Source organism: Falco peregrinus, chromosome 8 (assembly GCF_023634155.1).
Source record: "Falco peregrinus isolate bFalPer1 chromosome 8, bFalPer1.pri, whole genome shotgun sequence".
NCBI lineage: Eukaryota > Metazoa > Chordata > Aves > Falconiformes > Falconidae > Falco > Falco peregrinus.
In genome coordinates, this window is record NC_073728.1 from 8820601 (window position 1) to 8845050 (window position 24450).

At 46.6% G+C, this 24450-nt stretch overlaps 1 long non-coding RNA gene across 1 annotated transcript in view; it reads left to right on the forward strand.

Moving 5' to 3' along the window:
* LOC106112913 (uncharacterized) overlaps positions 1-24450 on the forward strand; it is a 79766-nt gene that overhangs the window by 11974 nt on the left and 43342 nt on the right. Inside the window, exons 2-4 of the long non-coding RNA XR_003557479.2 lie at positions 7184-7296; positions 7853-7952; positions 8065-8206. This is a non-coding gene — a long non-coding RNA (uncharacterized LOC106112913). The remainder of the gene's footprint in view (positions 1-7183; positions 7297-7852; positions 7953-8064; positions 8207-24450) is intronic.

Below are 24450 nucleotides of genomic sequence, written 5' to 3' on the forward strand. Positions count from 1 at the left end.
CAGCCACAAGCCAGCCTACTCCGGGTAGCTGCACCCCCCATCAACCCTGGCCACCCTGCACAGCATGGGCCTTAATACCGTGATAAACACGGAACTGAGATTTTGTTTTATAGAGGAACACTAAAGGACTGTTACCAATGCCACAGCGAGTAGGATTGTGCCCATGGGGTTTAGTTAAGCTGTGAGATGGGGGGATCCTCTCCCACAGGACTGGGATGCTCAGACCACATTCCTCTCCTTAGAAAGGACAAGGCAGCAGCAGCATCAAAGGTTTTGGGTGTATATTTTCAACATAGGACAGCTGCAAAAGCTTAAGCCAGGGAAGTTGATCAGAAAGTCGGAGAGCTACTCTCTCCTGTTCTGCTGGGCCAGCCAGGAGCTGGCGGAGCTGGCTGTGCCTCCCCGGCAGCTTGCAGTGAGAGTGGTACCTTGCTTTTAAAGGGAGTCATGGTATGTGACAGAGAATTTCGTGCCCTGTGCATGGAAAAGTGATCATGTCACCAGGAATTTCAGGTACTTTAATGTTTTTTCACCAGTGTTGTGCCCAGCCTCCATAAGAGAGGTGTCCATTTTGGGGCGTAAAAGCATCCTCTTTGCCAGCTGCACATCAGGAGTTAAGTCCTGTGATGTGACGGTGCATGCACAGCCCTGGATGTAAACAGGGCTATGGTATACAAACCATTAGTGCTGGGAGGGAAGGGTCTGAAGGCAAACATCATAGTTTTTTGTTATTGAATTGAACAGAATTATATTGAGCTCTGATCCCCCGCTGAATACAAGGGGGTGCTGTGTGTGCGCCTCGCTGTGTTGCCAGCTCCGGCAGGTCCCCTCGTCTGCAGCCAGCCCCGCATGTGCCCCCCTTGACTGCGTGTTGTCAGACAAGACTGATCTGATTATCTCTGTAAGGAAGACTTATTCCAGTGCCAGCTCAGTGCTGACGGCTTGCCCTCATTTCACTTTCTGCAGGGCACTTCTCCTGCCTCTCTGTGATTTCAGCCCCAAAACCTGGGGCCAGGCTTGCCTCTGCCGCAAGGATTTGGGTGACATGGGCCTGTGGGGGCAATGGCTTGCAAATCATTGCAGCTGGGTGATGGAGAGCTGAAAGATCCTCTTTGCAGAAGCACACAGTTAACTTGCTTTTTCACCACATTGGTCCAAGAGAAAAATCACATATACGTGTAAGCTGCAGGGAATCGGCAGTGCTAAGACCATTCGGGTTGAGTTAAACTGAGCATGGCATAGCCTGTCATATAATATCTTCTTACAAAAGCCAGACGTAAATCATTTTGATGAACGTATTTTAACCACCTGGCCCTGTTGTTCCCATAGTGCGGTTAATCTAACACTGGAAGTAAATAATTCAGCTGTGTTTCATCTCCATCCCTCGGAAAGCTCTGCTCTTTCCCTCTTCCCCACGGAGTTTTGTCAGGAGCAGAGGTGAAACAACAGGTTTGTCCATAGTAACTGACCGATGATTGATTGATTGTAGAATCATAGATTCTGTGTTTAGGCACAATGTGTTCCATGGCAATGTCTCTTTTTCCTACTTTATTACCCAGAAGGGCTTACCTTTGCTCAGAGGATGCTCAGCCTGCTTGCCTTTCAGCTTAGAAAAACCAAAGGTCACACACTACAGTGGCAAATGTGTGTTTCTGTAGGTCAGTTGTTCATCAAAAAGCATTAGGGATAAACTTCTGCTCTAAAAGTAAAAAAAATTCTTCCCTTTGGTCATAAATACACAGAGCCAGGTTAGTCCTCTCAATAGTACTCAAGATCTACTGTAGATCATGGGGCAGATGTTGGCTTTTGGTGGCTCCGTCGTCAGTATCCACCTGTCTTCAATAGTAAAACATTAAGTTGGAAGAAAAGATGCACGTTCTTATAGTGACCCATGTTTTGTTTAAAAACAAGAAGCATGTGCAAAGTGCTATTTGTTACGTTAAAACTTAAAAAAAAAAAAAAATGTAACTGAGCCTTTGAAACCTCGAAAAAGTTTTGGGATTGTTTCTGGCAGGAATTTAAAAAAATTCCTTTTCCTTGATATTTTTGTCTTTTCTTTAATTTTTTTTGTGTTTTTCCAAAGACGATGTAATTTCCTGACTATCCCTAATCTGAGCTGTATAATCAAAAGGTGGGGAAGACAAACTGGGATAGCTCCTTCCTTTAAGGAAATGATTTTCAATCTTTATTTGAATGTGCTATAGCTTTGTATGCCTTATCCTTCAGATATAGCTAGAAGTAGTATTTGGCAGAGGCCCTTGTTGCAGAGATAGGGGCTGGGGCTGGACGATAGGGAGGTAACGGGGTTATATGCAGGCAGCCTTGAGGGTATGTAAGACCCAAAGTTAGAGAGAAGGCTCCAAAGTCAATTTTCCTTTGTTTTATGACACGTTCGTATAATCCAAACAGTGCTTTAGGTTTATTTTTTGAGATCATACCCTGGTTTGTGTATTTGGGAGTATGGTACTCGGAGCAACTGCTCTCATTATCTGATTAATACGGTTGGCTTTTCCCTTCCAGGCAAAATTATGGGAGTAATTAAAATTTGCTCAGTTTGCAAATGGAAAACGTTTTGTAGCTTGCAAAACAGACTGGAACATTTACAGCAGTTACTGGAAGGAGAGCCAAGTATACGAAGAAAATGTTTGCCTCCAAAACCATCTTTCCAAAAGGATACAAAACTTTGGGCTTGAGCTAGCCTCCAAGAAAGCTATGGAAAGCTGTCGTGGGGCAGTTTGGTTGGGAATTAGGTTTCAGAAAGGCTTGTAACCTCATTGAAAATGTGGTCCTAGACTTGACGCTGACAGATTTTGCTAGCAATGCTCATGCTCCTTGGCTCAAACTAGGACTTGCAGCCATTTTGCAAGCAGGAAAACATTGGAAGCTCCGTTGCTCACATGAATTTTTCAGCCACATCTAAAGCGGTATTATGAAACCAATCTGGTTTGGGTTCTCACATCAAAATGGGAGTCAACTGATCCAGATTCAGGGTGTCTCATCCAAACCGCAGCTCAGTTTTTAAAAGGGTTGAATTTGCAGCTCTAGTTCTGGTTTGCTTGTAATAGGAAAATTACTTTTTATTTTGGATGATCCCCAGGAATTTCTCTATCTTGCAAACTGCCGATTTCCAGATTTGTGCATAGCATAGACCTGGGGCGAGGGAAACCTGACAACTTTTCAATTCCTATATATGTTCTGCATAATCCAATTGCTTCTGATTTCGGCAGAGTCAAGTTTACTGCTAGAGAAAATCAGGAAAAGTTGCATGTGTTGTTTGGAAATACAAAGAATTTTGCATATGAACAAAGCCCATCTCTTATGAACTCCCCAAACAGCCCTCCATTCCCAAGCAGAGGGTCCACAGCATCTATCCAAGGTGTAAGGACCATTTCTTCAAACCCTGGTTCTCATTATCACTTTTAGCCACAGAAGTTTCCCCCTGCTGCAAGAGTTATGGCCTGATCTAAAGGAAAGAAAATGTAATGCTTACTCAACTTCTTAACAACATGGTTTTTTGGTCATTTACTTGGTGTTCTGTAGGATAAAAATGAGCAAACACTCGGGAAATGTTTGCTTTAATACCCTTGTGGAACCATGTTCCTGTCCCTGGAAAAAGCCAGCAGCAATTAATACGTGTTGCTTACTTATGAGCACGGGCAGGCTTATTTGAACAGCATGTTCCATATCGGTAGATGCTGTAGAAATATTGTATTTCAGACTAGAATGATTTGACTTGTAAAACTTCAAGAAAATGTTGAAAACCATTCTGAGGTTTGCTTGAGGGGAAAATGGAGTCTTTGAGCATGTATTGGGATTTTTTTTTCTTTGTTTTTACAACAAATGGCAGCTTCTAATGCAAATATTCATGATTCCTTGGTACTTATCACTGCCTATTGAAAGATCATTTTCAGGTCCTTCGAAAAAGCAGAGAAAAAAACCCCACCAACAGTTTCTGGTTTAAATCAGGGCCTCAGAGTGGCAGCTTTGCACAGGAAGATGTGACAATCTTTTTCCAGCAGAGAAAAGCAGGTCAGTTATCAGTCCTGGGCCCTTTTGCTCCAATGTGGCACAAAGAGGTACTGTGAGCAGGGTTCTCCTGAAAAAAAGCAGATGATGGATAAGCCTGCATCCTTGCTGATGTGAATTCCTGACCTAGTTTCCGTAGCAGACTAGCTCAGGAGCATAAAAGAGCTGCTGGGGATGGAGAAAATGCCTTGCAGGCAAGCTGGCCCTTTGGTGCCTGTGAGCATAAGGCAAGCATTGCCATGTTGGAAGGAGCTGCTGGGCACATCACATTGCAGACTAGCCGGCTCAGACCCAGTCCGCCGTGGATCCTGCCCCAAGGCATTGCCACACGGTTTGAGGATGAGTCGATGAAGAAAAATACCAGCTAATGCGATAGATGGCAAAGGAAGTCTTGTAGTCACTGGCTGTGGAAGGAAGTGGGGTGGTGTTTTGTAATACTTTCCACCAATTCCACTTTGTTGTTGTTTTGTTTTTGGTGTTTGTTTTCTTTTGTTTTCCCACTATTTTCTAACTGCCAGCCTATCTTCTGCTCTCTACCTGGCCTCTTTCCCTCGTGACAGTCTCCGTATACACCCGTTTGTCCCCACGGCTTGCAAAGAGCTGGCACATCCTTCCGCCCATCCCATTTTGGGTTCAGAAAACAGGAGATTGGTGAGATCCCTGCCCTTGCAAAAGGCAGCATATGGCTGCTGGCATCCCCATCCCAACAAAAAAAAATATCTTGCAGGGTATCAGGCTCCCAGTGTATTCTGTTGCACAGCAGTGGGGAAAAGTGAGCTTGTGTGGATGCCTTAGCTATCCCTGAAGGCTGGGGTGAGGATTCATGGCATCCATAGGAGCTACTACCTCCACAGGAGGGCTGACAGTCTGCTCCAAGCCATGGCATGTGGTGAACTAGGGGATGAGATGAAATGTTTGTGATAGTGTGAGTGTAAATAGCTCCTGAGTCAGCTGCCCTGGGGGCTCGAGGCTGCTCTATCACTTGAGATCACTTGGCTCACTGCTTGATGTGCTCTTCCAAACCTAATTGCTAGCTCAGGGCTGCGTTGTTGGGTTTTGCTGTGTGCGTTTGCGTGGCAGGGAGGATTAATTCTCTCTGCCGCAGGGGTCACTGGATGGGGCCATGCAGAAGGTCTTCTGAGGATGGGGGTTCAGAAAGATGCAGGGGCATCAGACACCTATCTCAAACATGAAAGCAAAAAGGGAAATAAGTGTTTAACCTCCCCGCCCCCGGAGCTGCCACAAAAATTCTGATTTACAGTAATATGTGGATGCCTTTTGGATCTGCAGTGAAAAAATCTATGGTCTCACCAAGGGGAAATACTCCTTCAAGTGCCTGTTTTGTGCTTCGGTTTATCCCATCCAAGTGTATTTCAGTCCCAGCAGCAATCTCTCCCCTGACAAGGATTTAATATTAGGAGGCAGTTGGCCCTAATTCAGCAAAGCACCAGGTCATCGGCAGTGCTCGCACAGTTGTGGCTTGCTCCCTTCTTAATACTGTATTTAGCCTGGGTTCCTTGGGAGACAAATGTTTGGAGCAAGGACACAAGTTGGTTTTGTTCCTGTTTGTTTGCTGTCCAAATTAATAATAGGTTAAAGATGTCCTGCTGATTAGCCGTAACATCCCAGCAGTGTTATTTGTACTGTCACAGTTGAGGTCGGGGTCCTGGGGTGCTAAGGGAAGAAGACACCAACTCTGCCATGGAGATGGAGAAAGGGGAGGCTTCTGGTCTTAAGGAAAGAAGTGTCAGTGTTCAAGTGGCCTTAAAAAAATGGATTCACAGCTGGTGGTGTGGATTTCCCTGGCTGATGAGAGCGAGATGGCTGAAAAGCAAATATGGGGAAAATTGTGAGTGAATTAGAGGTCTGGAGTTAAAGAAGGAGGTGCATAAATGCTAATGGTGTTTTTGAAACTAAGCAGAGGCATCCCCAGGCACCCCGTTTCCATCGAAGTGGAGCAGGACAGACTTTGCTGGCCAGAGAGCAGCACTGGCTCTGCTTTGTGGGCATCGGGGCACGGGCTGGTGGATCTGGCTGCATGGCAAAGCGTTTGTCTCGCCCATCCCCAGGACCTGCGCTCTGCGTGCAGCTTAGAAAGTTCACATAAACTTATTCAACACTTCACACCAGTCCTTCTGCTTTCTGTCCCAGGTCCTTCCCTGCCAGACTCAGGGGTATCTGGGGTTCCCCTCTGCTCCCCAGCCTCTCGCCATCCAGCAGCATGCAAGGAATAGCACTCCACAATAAATCACTGCTGCCCAGTGGGGCCAAATGAGCTTTGCAAGCTTCAGAAAAGAAAATATTGAAAGCTCTTCCTTGCTCAACGTCTATCTGCGTGTATATATTTACACATATCTATAAAAATGGATGTGTATGTGTATATATATAACATATCTATAAAAGAAGGTTGTCTAGAACCACAGCATGCAGCTTTTCTCTGTCAGCAGGCTTTCCACGAGGCTGGGCTTACACATGGGGACCAGATGTGACCATCCAAAAAGGTCTGTTCACTTCTATACCCACTCTTATTTTTCCATCCTACTTAAGTACAGCATGAGACATATGGGCCAACCATCCATCTGAGGTTAAGCGGAAACCAAGAGTGATCTCTTACAATGCCATAAATAGCTAAATAGCCGTTTTCAATAGTAAATAGGGATATGTGAATTAAGAACGAACTCTGAGCAGTTTAGGCATTCCAGTTTCTTGTTTTAATATCTTCATGTGGCTTTTTCCCCCCCTCCCTTCTTCGCTTCTCTTGGTGGGAGGTGACACGTTTAACAATGCTTCCCATGAGCAAGAGGCCCACTCTGGTTATCTAAAGCAGAATAAAAAAAAATAAAAAAATAAAAAGAAAAGAAAGGGCTAGGACTCTTCAAAAGGAGCCTAGCAGAACTGGAGACCTCAGGCGCCTTGGGAACCATATATTCAGTTCTTTGAGGGGACCCTGAAAAATCCCATCCACACGATATTGGCAGTCAGTGCAAGGGTTGGGGGACACATTGCCAGCTTAGAGCCTTTGTATGAACTTTCAAAGCTTTCATGAGCTGTCTCAGCCAGCCACCCTTCTTGACGGCAACAAAAGCTGTCCAGAAAGTCTAATTTATGTCACATGGAATGAAATTTTCTGATGGTTTTCTATTTGCTTTTGTTCCAGAACAGGAAGAAAAGTTGAATTTTTTCCAGTGAGCGGAAGTTCTTGTGAAACATAGTCAGAAACACGGGGCGACCTCATCGAAGTGGACCATTGAGTTTCAGTCTAAATGCTAGGTAAAATGATATCAGAATGAACGGAAAGGATAGAGTAACCAGCGTGAAAAAGATGAAATAAAGCTTTTGGTTTCAAACTTAAATGTTTCTGAGGTTTTGCTGTCCAACTCCTTCAAAATCAAAATGTTCCCACAAGTCAAAATATTTTGGATGAATCAGGACTTACTGTTGAAAAGCTGCTCTGGGAATTTCAGTGGTCTGCCCAAAACACAGCCTGCTGTCACATCTGTGCTCATCTTTATAGCACACAGTTCATATCCACATGCAAAACTTGGGATCCAGCTTTGAGGTGGCCCTGCTTTGAGCAGGAGGTTGGGCTAGAGACCTCCCGAGGTCCCTTCTGACCTTGGTGATGCCCAAGGTCTTTGTCATGGAAAGTAGTAACCTTGCTAAGAGGTAATGGGGCAGGAAGAAGTGGGGCGGAAAGCAAAACAGAAGAAAAACAGAGGTACAGGAATGTGCTTTTCAAAGCCATTCCTAGAAGGGAAAAAACAGGAGGAATATTTGTATGTTTTCAGGCTGCAAATTTTAAATTTCTTCCCTACTTTTCTTCCAGAACATCCCCGAAGTAATCCCCTCCAGCCACTCTACAGACCTGATCTCAGTTCAGTGGTGGAGAAGGGAATTTCCTAGATGTGTGAAGCGTCTTTGGGAAGGTAACATCTCCCAGCTGCAGGGAGCAGCCATGAATGGGGAAGGCACAGGAGAGCTGGCTACTTAAGCGATAAACAAGTAAGCGTCTTTAACTTTACCCACTTTGCTTTATAGACAGGGGAGAAAATGACAAGCAGAAATATAAAATCATACAGCGGGAGCCATTGCACGAATCAAGAGAGAGGAGTGGTCCTGGTGGCTGAGGGTCAGCACCCTGTGGCAGGGGAAGCACTCACAGACCAAGAGGTTTAGTAAGGTAAGGAGCACTTTGTTTATCTGGTACTGATGTTCTCTGCAAACCTAGGAACTGCATGAAGTCACTTGGTAATTCTTGCTTGTGCTGCTAGCTGTACTGGTCTTCCTGGAACCTGGTCTGCTAAGGAAATTAGAGCCTACAGCCACCCCTGACCCGGTGGGACAGTGGTACAGGAGGGATAGAGTGACTAGTTCAGCCACTGCACCTGAACACCTGGTGTAGTTAGGCTAAGTAATTTTGGTACTAACACGGTGCGAGGTTGACGGCAGAAGTCCTGCTGCAGAGAGCTGCCCCCGAGCCCCGCAGTGGGCTCAATAAATAGGTTGGACATTTGGTGTCGTAATTCCAACAGTGCATGGTATTGGCTCAGCTCCGCTGTATTCAAAGTCAGTGGGAAGCGCTGACGGCGAGCCAGCATGGCTCTTACAATCCCTTTCTCTCACTAATTACTTCTGGCTGCCGTGGAAGCCCTGAGGACTTCAAAGGGATGACACTGGATTTGCACGAGGCTGTCTCTCTGGATCTTCCATCCCAGTTTCTCAGCCCATGGTGGTCCATAAGGCTTCAGAAGGGGACTCACTAAACAACTGCAGAAAACATTAAAATATATTGTGCGTTCCCACAGATGCACATTCCCACACAGACAAAGGCAAGTTAAATGGAGAGAAATCAAAGTGCTAAATGAACAATTGAAATGCAGCTTTTTTTTCTCTCTTTGGCTGTAAATGAAAAAGTATGCACACAAGATGGAGTTGGGTTCTCCAAAAGGTGAAATGGTTCTTAAATAAAACGTGCAGAAGTGAGTACTCTGCCCCACATCAAGAGCACCATGGGATGCTGCAGAGGTGGTCCAAGGCCGGGGGCACCATCCTTCGGGGCAAGTCCAAGCTTGAGGCCTTGGTGCTTTAGACATCGTTCTTAACTAGCTGCACATCTTCCCTTATGCCAAACACTGCGTACACCCTTCTGGTTGTGTCTTAGGACCTTGTAGCCTTCCTACCTCTCTGTTAGTACAAGTCCAGGGATAGACTGCTCCAAGGAGATTTGTTTCTTAAAATTATTAATGAGTCTCCAAGGAGCTTCATGCACCTCCCACCTAAGCAACTGCATCCCTGTCATTTTGCTACTCCATTCTCAGGGACCAGGTTTTGAAGCACAGCATTGATGCATCAACTTTGCTGCAGTAGTTCTGCCTTGCCTTGGGTGGGCATGTGCTCTGCTTCTCTGTGAGGGAGCAGAGAAACGCTGAAGCAATCTGTAACATCCACAGCCATGCCAGGACACCCACCAAATCAGTGCAATCCTTCCCCCTCTCTCAGAGGCTGCATCAAAGAGGAGAAACTTTGGTCCAGGCTGAGCACAAAAGGCATTTTTGGTCTTGGTGGAGGTTTGAAGGAGGTGCTTGTGCCAGGGACGGTGATGCCAGCCCAGGGGGACAGGGGAAAGTAGGTGGGGAAGTGATGGTCTCTGTGCCCTATGAAGGGGCAGCAGAACATGGCACTGAAACCACAGCAGTGAGTGTGTCTTTTCTCTTCTAGAGAGCACTGCCCACCTTCTCAGGCTCTTTTGGGAAAAGCGGTATAATAATAAGGGTTTCTGTAACAAAGGTTGTTGGAGCTATCTCCAGCACCACTGCATATCCTAAAATAAAAGGAGAAATTGATTTATTTCCCCCCCCCCCTCCCCCACTAGAAACAATCAACCCACAGCTCTTCTGGGCAGTTTCCTGCAGGGGGGGAGCAAAGGGAGTGCGGGGCTATTTTTCCCCAGAGCCTCCATCAGCCCTACTCCCAGGAGGCACCCCCCCTTGCCACAGGGAGATTCAGCCCTTGGGACACAGGGCTTTTTCCACCCAACAAGGGGGCCCCGAGCCCTGGAGGGTTTTCCAGTCACAACACTTAAAAAACACATCCCAGGGCTGGATTAACCCTGTCCAACGTGGAGATGAAATATAAGCAGTTTTCATAACACAGGGAAGTTTTATAACTAGTCAGTGAGCTGATGGGACAGCTCTGGATGAAGCAAATAAATAGAATCATCAGACAAACTTAAGTGATTTTGGCCAGGCTCTTCTCCTGGATGAAACCATGTTGGCTCCATTTGCTCCACTCCTGATTTTTGCCCGTTTCAATGAGTGGAGAAACAGAGGTTTCCACTAAACCGTTAAGAAAGTGGTGATTTCAAAATAGCCAGGCAGATCTGACCATACTTATTTGAACGGGCTTTTAGTAACCTTCAGAGACTGGCAATTCGGGTGGTAAACCCACTTTATGATCTGTTATTACCTGTGCTCTGCTCAGAGGCAGCAAAACTCATTACAGGCGTAAATGGCTGGAGCGCTCCTGCATACCCGTGCAGGCAACCTTTAATGCTCTCCCTTTTCCGGCTTCTCAGCGATAAAAATTCATTACTGGTAAAAAACAAAAGCCACGTAGTTAGCTGCCGGCTTGCTTAGTGGTCAGGCTTCTGTGCTTGGGGCTTTATTTCGCTGCTGACGTCCCATGGATGACTGTAGAAAAAGCACTTCGTTTTTAGGAAGTTGGCCAGTACGGTATGCTTTCTGTTTTTTATTTAACTGCACATTAAATGTTCCCCTTTGCCCCAAGTTTTATTAAGGAGAAATTAAAGAGAGCCTTGTTAAGCTGGAAACACAGAAGGAAAACAGTCCGTCCTGCTGGGCCAAAGAAACAGCCTCAGGATCAACCCTACATTAGCCCAGTTCTCCAGACATGATATAATTATGAACATGGCAGTCCGCAAAGGGCATGGGAACTGCAGACATTCCTCTTATAGAAAACTGGGGAGAAATGAAGGCTGAAAGGAACCTCGGAGTTCAGAAAAAATCACAGCTGGTGGATGTTGGTGCAAGCTGACCATGTTGGGTGATGGAGATTCCTCAACAGCTCTGCACAACCTCTCCCTGCTATTACAGCATTTGCCCTAAAGTAGAAAATGTTTCATATCTCTAGCAAGCAGAAATTGCGAAGTCCACTGGTATCCCAGCCAGTTCTTTTGGTTGTGGGGAAATAAATAAAGTTCAAGAAACTGGTCTGTGGAGAAGGTGTTCAAGAAATGATGGACCAGAGGGTTTCCAATGAGCTTACAGGTCCATTGGCATGTGGAATCATGTCCTGAGTGTTGGGGCATGCTCACGTTCCCCACCACCTTTGCTTCCCTCATCTTTCCCAATGCTTTGGCTCAACATTGTGCTACTGGTAAAGGCCCATATATTGCATTTGGGCTTGAAGGCACGTTCTAGTGCTCGTAACCCACCATCGCCTCCAGATGCTTCAAAAACATGTTTCTGGTTTTTGAACCATGTTCTGCCTGGGATGAAGCTATGCATTCTGGCTGGTGCTCTAGGAAAGTGCAGGAATCTGTTGCTTTTGGTGGTGTTTCTCCACACCCCACCTGTGCTGGAGTTTCTCAGTGGAAGGAAAAGGTGTGGATTAACTCGGTATTAACTAATACCGAGAGCACCATCTGGTGGGCTGCGGGGCTGGATAATGCAGGCAGTAGGAGCCGGGGATGGGCTTGGGGCTTGAAAGCAACCCAGAAGTGCATCTGGTCGGGGCTGTCAAATGGTTGTGGTCCACCTGGTCTGGCTTCCCACAGCCACCAACTGGCAGCTTGAAGGAGATGGAAATAATCCCCATGGTGGTGATGAATAACTGACATTTCTTATTGCCTTTGGATTGATGGAGCTTGACGTGCTCCTTGAAGAGTGGAGAAATCCCTAGCTGGGATGACTAAGTTCCTACCATAAATATCCATCATTTCTTCGAATATGGATAAAATCTTTAAATTGGTTATATTGTGGCAATGAGTTCCGCAGGTCTGTGATCTTTAAATTTATATATGAGTACATATATATTTCTGTTTTGTGCATATATATAAATATATATCTGTTTTAAGTTGGCTGACATTCGATGTTACCATCTGCAGCTTTTGCTTCTCTGAGCTGAACTCCTATCCCCAGGCTCAGGCCATGTGATTTCCCTTAAAATATCCTCTGAGCAAAGGTGAAAGCCGTTTTAGCCCAGCTTCAGCTTTCTGCTTCTCTTGCCTGTGGGGTGCCTTGTTGGGCTGGCAGTCATGGCTGGGTGATGTTAGGTGGTTTGTTTTTTGTTTTTGTTTTTTTTTTAGAAAATACACAAATATGTTTGCTATAGTCTGCTCTGCTCCTGCACCTTCAAGAAGTGAAGGAAATGTTGACAGAAGTCTGACTGGAGATGTGACTATAACCCACAAATTTGTTGCTTCTTAATGTGATGGCATTGCTGAGCATGTGCTGTGACTGTCTCTGGGGCTCTGCAGGACAAGTTGGTTGATGTTCTGTAACATGCTTACAGTGAATTTTTTTCTCATTACTTATGTTTCTATACAGCCATCAGATACCTCATAGAATCATAATTGATGTGAATTATTTAATAATGAGGGTAGCTCATGGTATTTTATCCTCAGCATCGGCACTGTTTTTTGTTGTGATGAGATTAGACCAAACATATAGAGAAAAATTAGTACCAGGGGAGTTTGAGTTTGCAGCTGCAGCTCTCTGGGATGCCTTTCTGTTGGTTCTTGGTGCTGGTTGGTTCCCAGGGCTTGCTGCTTCATCGTCTGTTTGTCCTCCTCGTTGCTTACCCTCCATACACTCTTCTTTCATCTGAGGCAGCAGATGAGGACCGGTTCCCACGTTTTCTCAGAAGGAAAAATCTCATAAGAAAACACATGAGATTTTCCTCTAAGTTTTCATGTTGTAGCAGGTGGAAACATGCAAACAATGTGGAAAAAAAGCCAGCTGGGTGGACCCAACTCTGTTGTCAATGTGTCAAAAGGTAGTTAATAGAAACTCCTACTGTTGCTCTTTTTGAGTAAATACTCCCAAAGGCTCTGCTGCCAATAGCAAACAAGTCCCGCTCGAGAAACACTTGTTAGTGTGAGCCTTGGGCAGGTTTCCCAACCAGGAGGTAGATGTGGGCTTTCCCCTTAGGGCTGAGAGTCATGGGAAGCACTAAAAGTGCCTCGTGGAGATTTTCAAGTCTTTCCCCTCTTGCAAGTGAGAACTTGGTGGAGTTCCAACCACTTGCACAACACGCCCCTCCCTGGGTTTGCTTTTTCAAGTGTGAGCCAGTATGCAAACTTTTTCTTGGAGGTATGCCAAGGTCCTCCTTAGGACAGGGGCAAATCTCCTCCTTTTCCCCAAACCCATGCTGGTGTTCTTGGGCTGGCATCGCTGTCATTGTCATTCTGGCCTCAACAGCCATGCAAAAGCTCCATGTGCATAGAGCGCCAGCACCATATTTTCCCAGCCATTATGACCCTGTTAAGGTGAACCACCCCTATGCAGCCCTGCTGCTGCAGGTGCTGCTCACCAGCAATCAGGTTTGCTTGCTGCAGCAGGGTGTTGACCCTGCTGTGTTTTGCAACAAATGGAAAAAATCAGAGTTGTGCCCCACACCAGTAATCTCGGCCACAACCCCTTATTTTCTTCCACGCCAACAGTTTGGTATCATCAGCGATGTATGTGGGAAAATGGATGCCTTGGTTAAACCCGCTGGCTGTTGATGCCAGCCTGTTGCAGTTGAAACAGGCATTGATTTCTGGTGGTGTGCCCATGCAGTGCTTCCCCAGCAGCTACTTCCCATCGTCACGGAGGAAACTAGGAGCGTGGGCACAGCACCACTGTGCTGCAATTTAACAAACCAAAATAGTAAAAATCCCTCATGCAGATGAGTTTTTCCTCATGACATTTCCCTTCCCCCTCATCTCCTGCCCTTTTCTGTGGGCTCTGAATTGCAGCACCTGCTTGCTTCAGCTGCTGTGACTAAAACTGGAAAATAAAATGATCAGTGAGGCTTGCTTTCTTCTCCCCAAACAATACCCAAAATCTCCCAAAACTGGCATGCTCTGTGCAAAAACCTCTGCATTAATAAGTGCGCCTTTGGACTCTAAGAAATATCTTTTGTGTGGGGTTCCCCCTGCATTTTAATAAGCCTGGCTTTTTACAAAGACGCCCCCACAAAAAGAAAAGAGAGAAACAGACACATACACAAAGACAAATTTCATTAGGCTCTAATCTCCTTTCTGACAAATACACTCCTGCCGATCTCTAAGCCCTTTCAGGCCAGCAATGCTTTGCTTTTTTTTTTTTTTTTTTTTTTTTTTTTAAATCTTGTTGTTGTTTTGTTCCCCACCAAAATAAAACTCGTCTCAGGAGGGGACCCTGGTGCAAAACACCGGGTACTAGCATTAAGCTCAGCAATGCTGAAATGGATAACACCACTTTTTTTCTTCTTAAAGGTGTGAAGTTGTTAATGAGGTGCCCCACACGGTAGAAACCCAGCAAATCCTTTGATTAAAACCAGTCCAAGTGGTAGAGGCTGAATTATTTGTACTTGGTCCCTTTGAGGGATGGTAGTGGCAGTGGTTGGGGGGAGAGGAGAAAAAGATGAGAAACAACATATGCTGGACAGTGGGGTTTGCTTAATTTGGCAGTGCAGCTTAAGATAATGTCAGGAAAAGGGAGGGGGTTGTTAAATGGCATCGGTACTTGATACTGTATAAATAAAGATGCTGGCAGGAGGATTTGCTTTGAATTGCAGCATTTTTGGCTGTGGGGGAACTTTTAGCAGAAGATCTCGTGTCTGTATCACGGCAGCAGGACTGTGCTGCTCTCTAGCAGGTCAGATTTTCTATTGGGATGGAGGGAGATCAGTGTGTTAATCCTCACATCTGTACATTTTCTTGAAGTGCTATCTCCTCCCTTGCTGCGGGGTGAGATGGTACAGCAAGGGCTCAGTCGTACGCGGTGCCGTGATGGGGCTGATGTGAATTCCCTCGGAAGATTTCTCCCGGTGGCACTCAGGGTCCCACCTTTGAGCTTGGATCCTCAGAGCTAAGGGTTTGGGGTTCTACTGTCATCTTCTATTTCAGTTGGGTCCCCAAATCCTGTGTTTTCCCAGGCTCTCAAGACTTTGGCTGTAAGGTGCCGTACCTATAGTCATGCCAAGGAGCAAAAAAGGGCTGAGCTTTCCCTTGCTCTCTGCTTCGCATCTACTCACCTGCACAATACAAGCTCTTTAACTCTGTTTTATTCCACTTTGATGACTGAAAATATGGCTCCATCATGTGCATATGGGAACTGCAAAGAAGGGGTAAGTACGCTTGGATTACTGAGGTGCAGAACCAAGGCAAAACCAGCACAAAAACAGAGAAATTGCAAGGGAAGGAGCAAAACATCCAATGCAAACTACCTAGCGCTGCATTGCAGGAGGAGTTGACGTTTTTGGCTGGTGGCCCAGCAGAGCATTCCTGGCATAGCTGCTCTGGTCCCGCGGGTATTTAGTTGCTTTGGGGTCCAGGCATATTAGCTGGCTGTGCCAGAGTCCCCGGCTTGCAGCATCCAGGGCATGGTAAGAAGCCAGGTTGTGGGTGTCTGAGCACTTTCGTGGGAGGCAAGATGCTGTGGCTTTGGGATATTGAAGGCTGACGAAGAGTCAGTAGCCTGTCTTTAAAGAAATGCCATGCAGGCACCCCGGAACAGGCAGGGCACTGCCTGCCCTGTGGCAGCTGCCAGCCTGAGGCCATCCATGGGGATGGAGTGAGGGGAAAGAGCTAGCAATGACCGGCTGTCCAACGGGAGCAGCTAGGAAAGAAAAACATCTCCTATTTTTCTCGCGTTGGGCTGTTGAGGCTCAAACACACTTAGCAAGTTTCCTAGCCTGCCTGGAGCCGTGGCGGGTGCCGGCAGCTGCCTGCGCTCGTGTGTGTCGTCCCGTTCCCCCCCTGCTACATGTCAGGCTGACAAAAGCTTTTGCAGGGAGCAGCGAAGGGCACGCAGGCAGACGGCTGGCAGGCGGCAACTCATCCGGCTGCCGCAGCTCCGTCATCCCCGTGGGCTCTTGGGTGTAGCACCGCGATCCCCCTGGCTTGATCCCCAGCAGCTCAGCACCATGTAGTTAATGTGGTATGTAAAGGCTTTCCCATCAGCCCTCTCTGGAGCCCAGCCATCAAAACAAGCAGCCCCCCCCCCGGCCAGGGGAGGACAGGAAACGTTGCAACTTCAGCCCCCCCGGCAGGGCTGGCGTCTGTGTTCCCCAGGGTTTGACAGAAAATGGTCTTTGTGCCCTGCAAAAATGTCGTAATTGCAGACAGTCTGTCCAGCCTGCAAGGAATTCATGGTCTGAAAAATACCCTCTCCCACCCAAAACGTGAGGAAAGGCGTGTCGAGGATGCATGCTCCAGCAGCTGCATTGGTGCCAAGGCTGCGCGCTGGTACGGCTGTGAAGAGCCTGAGTGATGCCAGGGATGGTAACAGGTTGCTTGAAAAGCCAGGCAGCTGGGATGGGTGCTCAGTGCCTTCACTGTGGAGGTTAAAGCACATCCACGGCCCCGCAGGACCTTTCAGTAGAGCCAAGAGCTGTGCAGAGGCAGTTGCAGGTCACTCCTCACTCTGACAGTGGTGTTCTGATCAGAGAGCTGGGGGGCATAAAAACAGCCGGCTTTTTTCAACATTTGAGAAAACAACCCTCATCGATTCACATGCTGAAAAGAAACCCCATGCACAGGGGGAGCAGATGGCCAAGCTCCCCACCAACGCTGCTCTGCACTGCTGCTTTGCACTCCCTCCAGCCCCGACGAAAAGCTGCAACAAGGCTCTGACTCTGAGTTACTTTTAGAATTGATTTATTTACAGTTTTTAAAAATAAAAATTTCAAACCCCAGCTAAGGCTGTGAGATTTCCCTTTTCTCAGGGGACAGGTTCAGAGCAGAAGCATGGGGTCCTGCTCCCGGTCCATGTCCAGAGGATGCTCCCGGCTGTTCAGCAGAAGGGGAACACAGCTGCAGCTCTGTGCTCTGCGAGGCCTTCCCAGAGGAAACTTCTTGACTACTCACACAGAGAAACATTAGGAAGAAGTCTGATAATTTCAAGTATTTGTGAGTGGGAACTTTTTTTGGGAGAGTTTCATCGGTGCAGTAAATATTTGGTCACCTAAGAGATTTCCTGCACATCATTTGTCTTCTGATTGAATGCTCTGGCTTCATTCCGTAGCTGTTAGTGCACACAGCCAGTTTTCCCTTCTGGGTCAAAAAGGAGTAAAACCAGCCATGCAACTTAATCTTTCTGTGCCACTTTAGGGGTGGGCTTCTGTACAAATCAAATAAATCAGGGGATGCAGCAAGTGGGGAGGTCTTAAAATTTGCCACATTCGCCATAACAGTGACTCCTTCAAATGTGACAACTGACTGCTAGCAAAAATCTCGGCTGAAATCACTTAATCACTGCAAGCAGCTTGAAGCCGGGGAAAAACCCCAAGCAAATAATCCTGTGGTCTTTGGGCAAACAGTCAGATACAAGACTTGCAGAAGCACTGTTGCACTTGGAAGTGCATCTGGTTATTTTACCCAGTGTTATCATTTGGGCTAGTGAAAGCTGTACCCAGCTCTGTAAACGCTCAGTGCTCAGCTATTCAGACTACAGTAATGCTGCTTTAAATGTAGAAGATAGCAAAGACTTCCAAGGAGATCATAGTGAATGCATTTGAAAAATTGCCTGCTGCTTACAAAAACAAAAACTCCTCTTGATTCATCTTTAAAAAGAGGAGAAAAGCTGCTGGCTACCTTCTTCACCTCCCTGCAACCCAATAGCATGCTCTCCTTCATGCTATACAGGGAAACAGCAAGTCTGTAAAATGTGAATTAAACATCAGAGATATTTTGGGAGAAAAATCCCAACACCAAACATCTGTTCCTGGGTTTCCCGTGGCCAGAAGGGATAGGTCAAGCTTAGTTGGAGTCGAAGTGCCTTTTGCATCCTGGTCCTCCATGCAGCTCTGCACAAGCTCAGCTCTGAGCGGGTGGATAGCCTGTGCTCTTCAAACTAGATACACGCAGGAGCTCTGCCAGGATCCGTGCACAGGGTTTTGAGCTAAAGCAAATGATGGGTTCTGGACCAGACCTCAAAAACTGAGTAAGTAAGCTTCTGCTGCAATGGCTGCCTTTATATTTAAGGTGAAGACAACGTGCAGAAATGGCACATTACTGTGCACAACCGTTGCCATCATGAGAAAATAACTACCTGTCCTTACCCAGCTACTTTTAATGGAGCCTGTGTGGGGAGGTCAAAGACTCCCCGTCAGAGAGATTATTACGGAATAAATCAGAGCAGCTTCAAGCGAGCAGCTTTTTTTCATTAGCCAGGGCACAGCAGAGAGATCAGGTATCAGGCACTCCATCCTGGCTCATCCGCAAGGGAGGGTGGAGGAAGAGCACACCAAAACATGTATCTGCTCTGGAAAACTGTAGTGGACACAGTTAAAAAAAATATACATTTTTTTCAGCTAGATAGAATGGAATGATTTACTGAAAGTGGACATTGGATGTAGACTTCTCTCCCATCTGCCCTGCCTATAAAGTGATCTTTCACATGCTTGTCTTTGGGAAGGTTTTATGAGAGTATGTTGCAGCCTGGGCTTTGCTTGCAAGTCCTTTACTGCCAGGATGATCAGCTTCCCTTCCTCCCCAGGAGGTGTGGTGCAAGGAAGAGAAACAATAATTCCATGGTCCCTGGAGAAGCCAGGGCTGTGCTGTGCCTTGGTCCCTGCCCTGCAACATCACGGGCATTGGGACCCCCTTTTTGGGGGGGAGCGAGGGCAGGCTGGGGGCTCCTAGACAAAGTGCCATCCTCAAGTGGATAGATGCCTTTATCGTGGGGTGAATTATCCACTTTAAGGTCTCATTTGGGCTGTGATTCAGGAAAGAGTGATTTGCACTGTCTCTGCCTGGCTGATCGCTGGCAATACAACTTCTGCTGCAAGGATGCACGTTGCTTTAGGCAGGACCGAGGTGGTCTGGATGGAGCCGCAGAACCAGTCGCTGCTGCTGAGAGGTGCTGGTTTCCCTGGGAAATCTGAGGTTATGCTGTGGTCCTCGGGAAACTTAACCTAAATTGGAAAAGGAATAAACTGGAAGAACAATAAAAGCGAGGGAATGGAGCGAAGGGTAAACAGAGCAAGAATCATGCGTAATGTTTCCCTAAATCTGGGTCTGAAAGGCATCTAAATATAACAAATATTGAAAACTTTAATCCTGTCCAGTATAAACAACAACAAAGTGTTGGGTTTTTTTTTTCCCCTGCCTGGCAGAGAAATAGGAAAAAATTCCTTTCCAATCCCACAGGCAAATCGAGGACAGGATGAAACCCTGCCCCACGCTGTGGCATAGCCTTTCTTAACCTTTCAGGATGCTCGGGGCAGCGTCTGGGCATGGCCCCATTGAGCCCAGCTTCCCAGTTCACACTGGTTGGGCTGGGAATATCTGAGCATCTGCAGACTGCTCTCGCCAGCACAGCCTTGAAGGAGCACAGAACCAAATCCACCCTATATCATTAAGCAGACCCTTTTACGGCTGCAGCTCAAGCCAGAGTTTTCCCCTTAGTGAAGGAGCACAGGGCTGAGGAAATTTGCGGCAATAACATCTGGCTGCTCTGACCAGCTGTGAGATTTTTAACTGTGTGTGGTTGTCCAAGAGAGCTGGAAAGACCCTGTCCCAAACTGCGTCAGCTCAGAGTTGTAATAAGGGTGGGTTTTTTTTCATTATCTTGAGGAGGGCAGTGGAGGTAGAGCAGATATCAGGAAGGGCAGCCAAAACCATGGAGAGGACAGAGCCCTTCCAGGATGGACTGGAAATGCTGGGGCTACTCAGGCTGGAGGTGGATGATGGAGATCTGCAAAATCGTAATGGCAGTGGGAAAAGCAAATCGGGGAATATTGCTTCCTCGGTGGATGCAGGCAGGAGCTGGAGCTGCTGGAGGCGTCTGAGGGGGAGGGCAGCAGTGCTCGTGGATCACCCAAACAAGCATCTCCTATTGCTGTAGAAGACCGAGTGCTGGGCTGGGTGGGCCCTCGGGCTGTCAGGGGCTGGCGGGGTATTTCCCATATTGTTAAGTCCTCAAGCTTGAGATGGCATCTATATTTTTGAATACTGAAGGTCAGAGATCTTTGCACTCGTTTTCCAAACCTTGCTGGTTCTTCTTGTTTTAAAAGCTCACCACGAACCCCTGCAATGTATTCATAGTACCGTGCTGTGGCCAGTTAATCTCCCTGCATTGTATATGGGGGGACAGAGGTAGCGGCTTCCCCAGGCACTCATTCCCCTGAACAAAGCCCTTCTCTGCATATCTCCACTGAGCCAGCTCACTCATTTTAGTAGGTCATCGGCTGGCAAAATGCCTTCCAACCTTTGTAGAATATTTCAGATTGGAAGGGACCATAAGGATCGCCAAGTCCAACTCCATTAAAGGAAAACAAACCTACCTTCTCTTTAACCTCAGCCCTTTGTTCTAAAACCATTTGGTTTTGTCTTAGCTCATCCTCTTCCTCATCCCACCACCCCTGAGGCATTGAGCTGAACTCTCTGCGCTGGGGCTGGGCTCTGTGACCCCAGTCGATGACTGGGTGTAGGTCCTCTTCACACTGCCGATGACTTCGGGTACTGATGGGTGACACGCTGCCCACCTGCAGAGGGTCCTGCTGGGCAGATCCCCGGGGCTGAGCCTGGCTGACTCGTGGTGAATGCAGAGGAGAGGGGCTGATGTGCAGGGTGGAATTCAGCATACAGCTAACCCGCAGCAAATGTTAAACTCCTCATGCTGTGTGGTTAATACAAACTCCCCTGATAGAGGCAGTGCTTAAAACTGTATCGGATTAGGTTGCAAAGACCAAGAGCTAATGCGATACAGCAGAAAAGTGGGGGTGCAGAAGGAGCTCCTTAACTGGTAAAAATGGGGGTGGAGTAGTAAGAGTTTACACCCGAAATCTTTTTCTCCTCTCAGCTCAGAAGTTTTGGCTTTTGCAATAGCCTTCCTCCTCTAAGGCCAAGGGTATGCGAAAGAAGGAGCTGCCAGCAGAAGCTGGTGACCGGCTGTGGACTCAGCTGGGTAAAGAAATCCCTCAAACACGAAAGCCGGAATTTGCGGGTCTTTTCGTGTCATCTATTTCTGATGTCCCAGAGCTGATGGTGGGAACGCTACCTTGATGTTTCCAGCATATCTGGAGGCAGGAAGAGAGTTTTTAGGAGCAGATGAATTGCTGCTGTAAAATACAGAATGTTGTGAATGAATCATGTTTACAGTAGTGCAGATGTTGGCGTGTTAATAGCATTGGAAGAAACTTAGAATGCGTGCAAACTCCTCATTTTGGTAGATTTAATTCAGGCTTAGAATAAACTGCCAGGTAGAGATAAACAGCCAACAACCAAACATAAGCTGGTCTTCGCTGTGCTATGTAGAGTTAGGCTGCAGATTTGTCCTGCGCTGGGCTGCATCGCAGCAGGTTTGGTGCTTAAAATAGATGTGGCTTCTTGGTAGGAGAGAAATTCCCACCTGCAGGTAAAAGCTAATAGCAAGCTCCTAGGCATCAGAAAGAAACCTTCCTGGAAGGGCGGAGTAAGTGGGTTTGTACCCCAGAAATGCACATCACCCTTAGGTTTGGGTTTGAAGGAGCTTATACTGCTGATGGTTAGAGGCAAGGGACTCGCTGTCGCATGGTTTTGGGGGGACAGGAGTGGTTGATGGGTGGTGAAGTGAGAGTTTTTCCAAATATGTGGCCAAGACATTGAAGATAAACAGTGTTAACAAAGCAGTGAATAAACAAAGGATGTCAATAGGACCTGATTTCTATCAGTATTCACCAGTATTGAGTCAGTTCCCTGCCATGTGGCCATGGTTTCCTGTTTATACACCGCTTGCAGAGGAGATAGTCACAACAAAAACTGTACCAATTGGTGTCTGTAATTTTCTTATTTCTAGAGCTAAAACCAGCCCCCATTTCTGCAGACATGATGGAGTGGTGAAACTCTTGCTGCCTGCTGTGATCAAGCATGGGTGACTGGGCATCAGTTCTGATTCCCAGGTCCTGTAATCTAGCCACATCTTGTTAAAATCTGAAATAATTCAGTTAATTTAAATAGGGGAGAAAGTGTCATATGCTTGCAAGAAAAAAGACAAGAAATCAATTCTCTGTAATTTTTGTTGTTTGTTGTTTGACATCTGATGACAGGCGTCTCTGGAGTCAATCTTAGGAACATATGTACAAAGCTGTTTAAGGGAAAATTCTGCCTTATCATCTGTAATAATTTATACTCCCAAGGCTGCTTATCTTGTGCTGACTGGTGGGACCTCTGTGTGCAAGCTGAGCTTCTGTAATTAACCTTATTCCAGAAGATGGATACTTCTGGTACCTCCTTTGGTGCTCTTGATGGGAGAAACCTAGATCGATCAGTCATCGCTTCCCTCTCCCGCACGGCATGAGGGAATCTGCACAGGTCTTCAAATTTCCCTGCCAAAAGAAAGTGAAAACCTCACGCAGTTTTGACAGAGGATACTTGAAAGAAAGAAAGAAGAGAGTCTTTGTGGGATTATGGTAATGCAAGGTCTCTCAGAAACACCCAGCCCCAGTCTACACTACCCATGCCAGGCTTGATAGGACTTGTGGGGATGACTGTGAAGGGGTGATGTTACTTTTAAGGCATTATCCCACAGAAACATCTGCTCTGGGTCTGGTAGTTGCTCTGTATTTACTAACCCTCAGTGGAGCCCTCATTGCATGAACCTGTGCAGACCTCACAGCATGACCACCATGGGCTGGAACTGTTTAGTGCTGAGAGACGTAATGGGACATGTGGAGTTAGATGCTCCCCAGGCTCCTCCCAGCTCTGCAGCTGATCCGTCTCCTCCATCTGCTCATGAGCTGTTGTGCAGTCCCTCCCAGTCACACCTTCCCAGGGCAGGAATCGCCAGAAGAGAGTTACGTGCTTACAGCTCCTCTTTTTGGCTTCTGCTGTCTGGAAACTGAGTGACATAGGTGATGAACCAAAGATGGTTACAGAAAGGGAGTGATCACAGAGCTTGCTTTTTCAAAAAATAAGAGATTGTCATATGGGTCCCTTTCTTGGAGATCAGAACTGCCACAAAGTTTGGCAAAGCTTTAATTGGAGCAATGAAGGGCAAAATAAGGAAAGATGAATCTATTTTACTTTTAAAAAAAATAAAAAATTGAGTTACTTGGTGAGGTCTGCAGTAATTTTATTTTTTTTTTACATTGTCCAAGTTTTGTTTACCTTTGTGTCAATCTTGTGAGGATTTTGACTCTATTTTAGTGGCATATGAAGAATTTCCTGTTTGTTTGTATTTTAAGGAACTTGATGAGTATTTCCATATAAAGAAGCAGGTCTGAAAGAGAGGGTTTGTCTCAGGGAGGAGAACATTTTCCATTTTCCAGGATACCCTGAGATGATGCTACATACTCAGCCACAGAGATGTTGGCTTGCAGAAGCACTGGTGGCCAGATATGGAGGCAGGCTAAGATGCTCTCTTTCTGCTGAAGCATGCATGCTGCTGTTCATCTGCACACAGAAAGTCAAACCTTATCCTTGCCAAGTGGCTTTAATACGGTATCATCAATCCATACCGCAAACAATTAGCATTGTGGCAGTGCGAGGCACAGCTTTGACAGGGTCATTTATGAAAGTCTAAATACGGGGAGAGGAAAGCAGCAAAACTGTCAAGCCACCCCATTTCCTCTTTGTTCCACAACAAGAGCCAAGGTTATGGCTTGAACAATGGATTAACTAAAAAATTACAGGCACAGAAAACCCTGGAAAAATGAGGGAGGAAGAAGTTTCACTCCCACCTTAACAACATCTGATGTGGGGCTGCTGGGCGAGGCAGAGGATAGGCAGAAGCCACCTTCATCAAGGAAGGCTTTAAAAAATTGAGGAGTTCTTGTTGGAAGGCTCAAGGAGAGAAAAGAAGAGCCAGAAGAATGCTCATCCTCCGCCTTGGTGGCTTTAGGAGTCACCGGTCCGTGCAGCCAGTAGGTCAGACCAAGTTCAGCAGTTAATGCCTGAACTCTCCCCAAAGTGACTCCTTGCTCTTGCATATGCGTTGGCTTACGATAATCATTTCAGTTTGTTTTTATACACCATAATTACTTTGCTCTGCGGAAACACGCCTGAAACAACTGCAAAAATGCTGGAGTTAAGGCATTTCTGGAGTGGGGGTTTCCGAATCACCTCGATAATCCCTGAATCCCAAGAGATGCGCTTAGTTTTTGAGGCTCACTCTGCTTTTGGCCCCAGGTGAGGATAACACTCAAATCCATCCCTGCTCCTCGCCTCTCAGCCAGCGTTGCTGCTGCATTTCACCTCGCTGAGACCAGATGCAGTGGGGAGGACAAGTCAAAAAG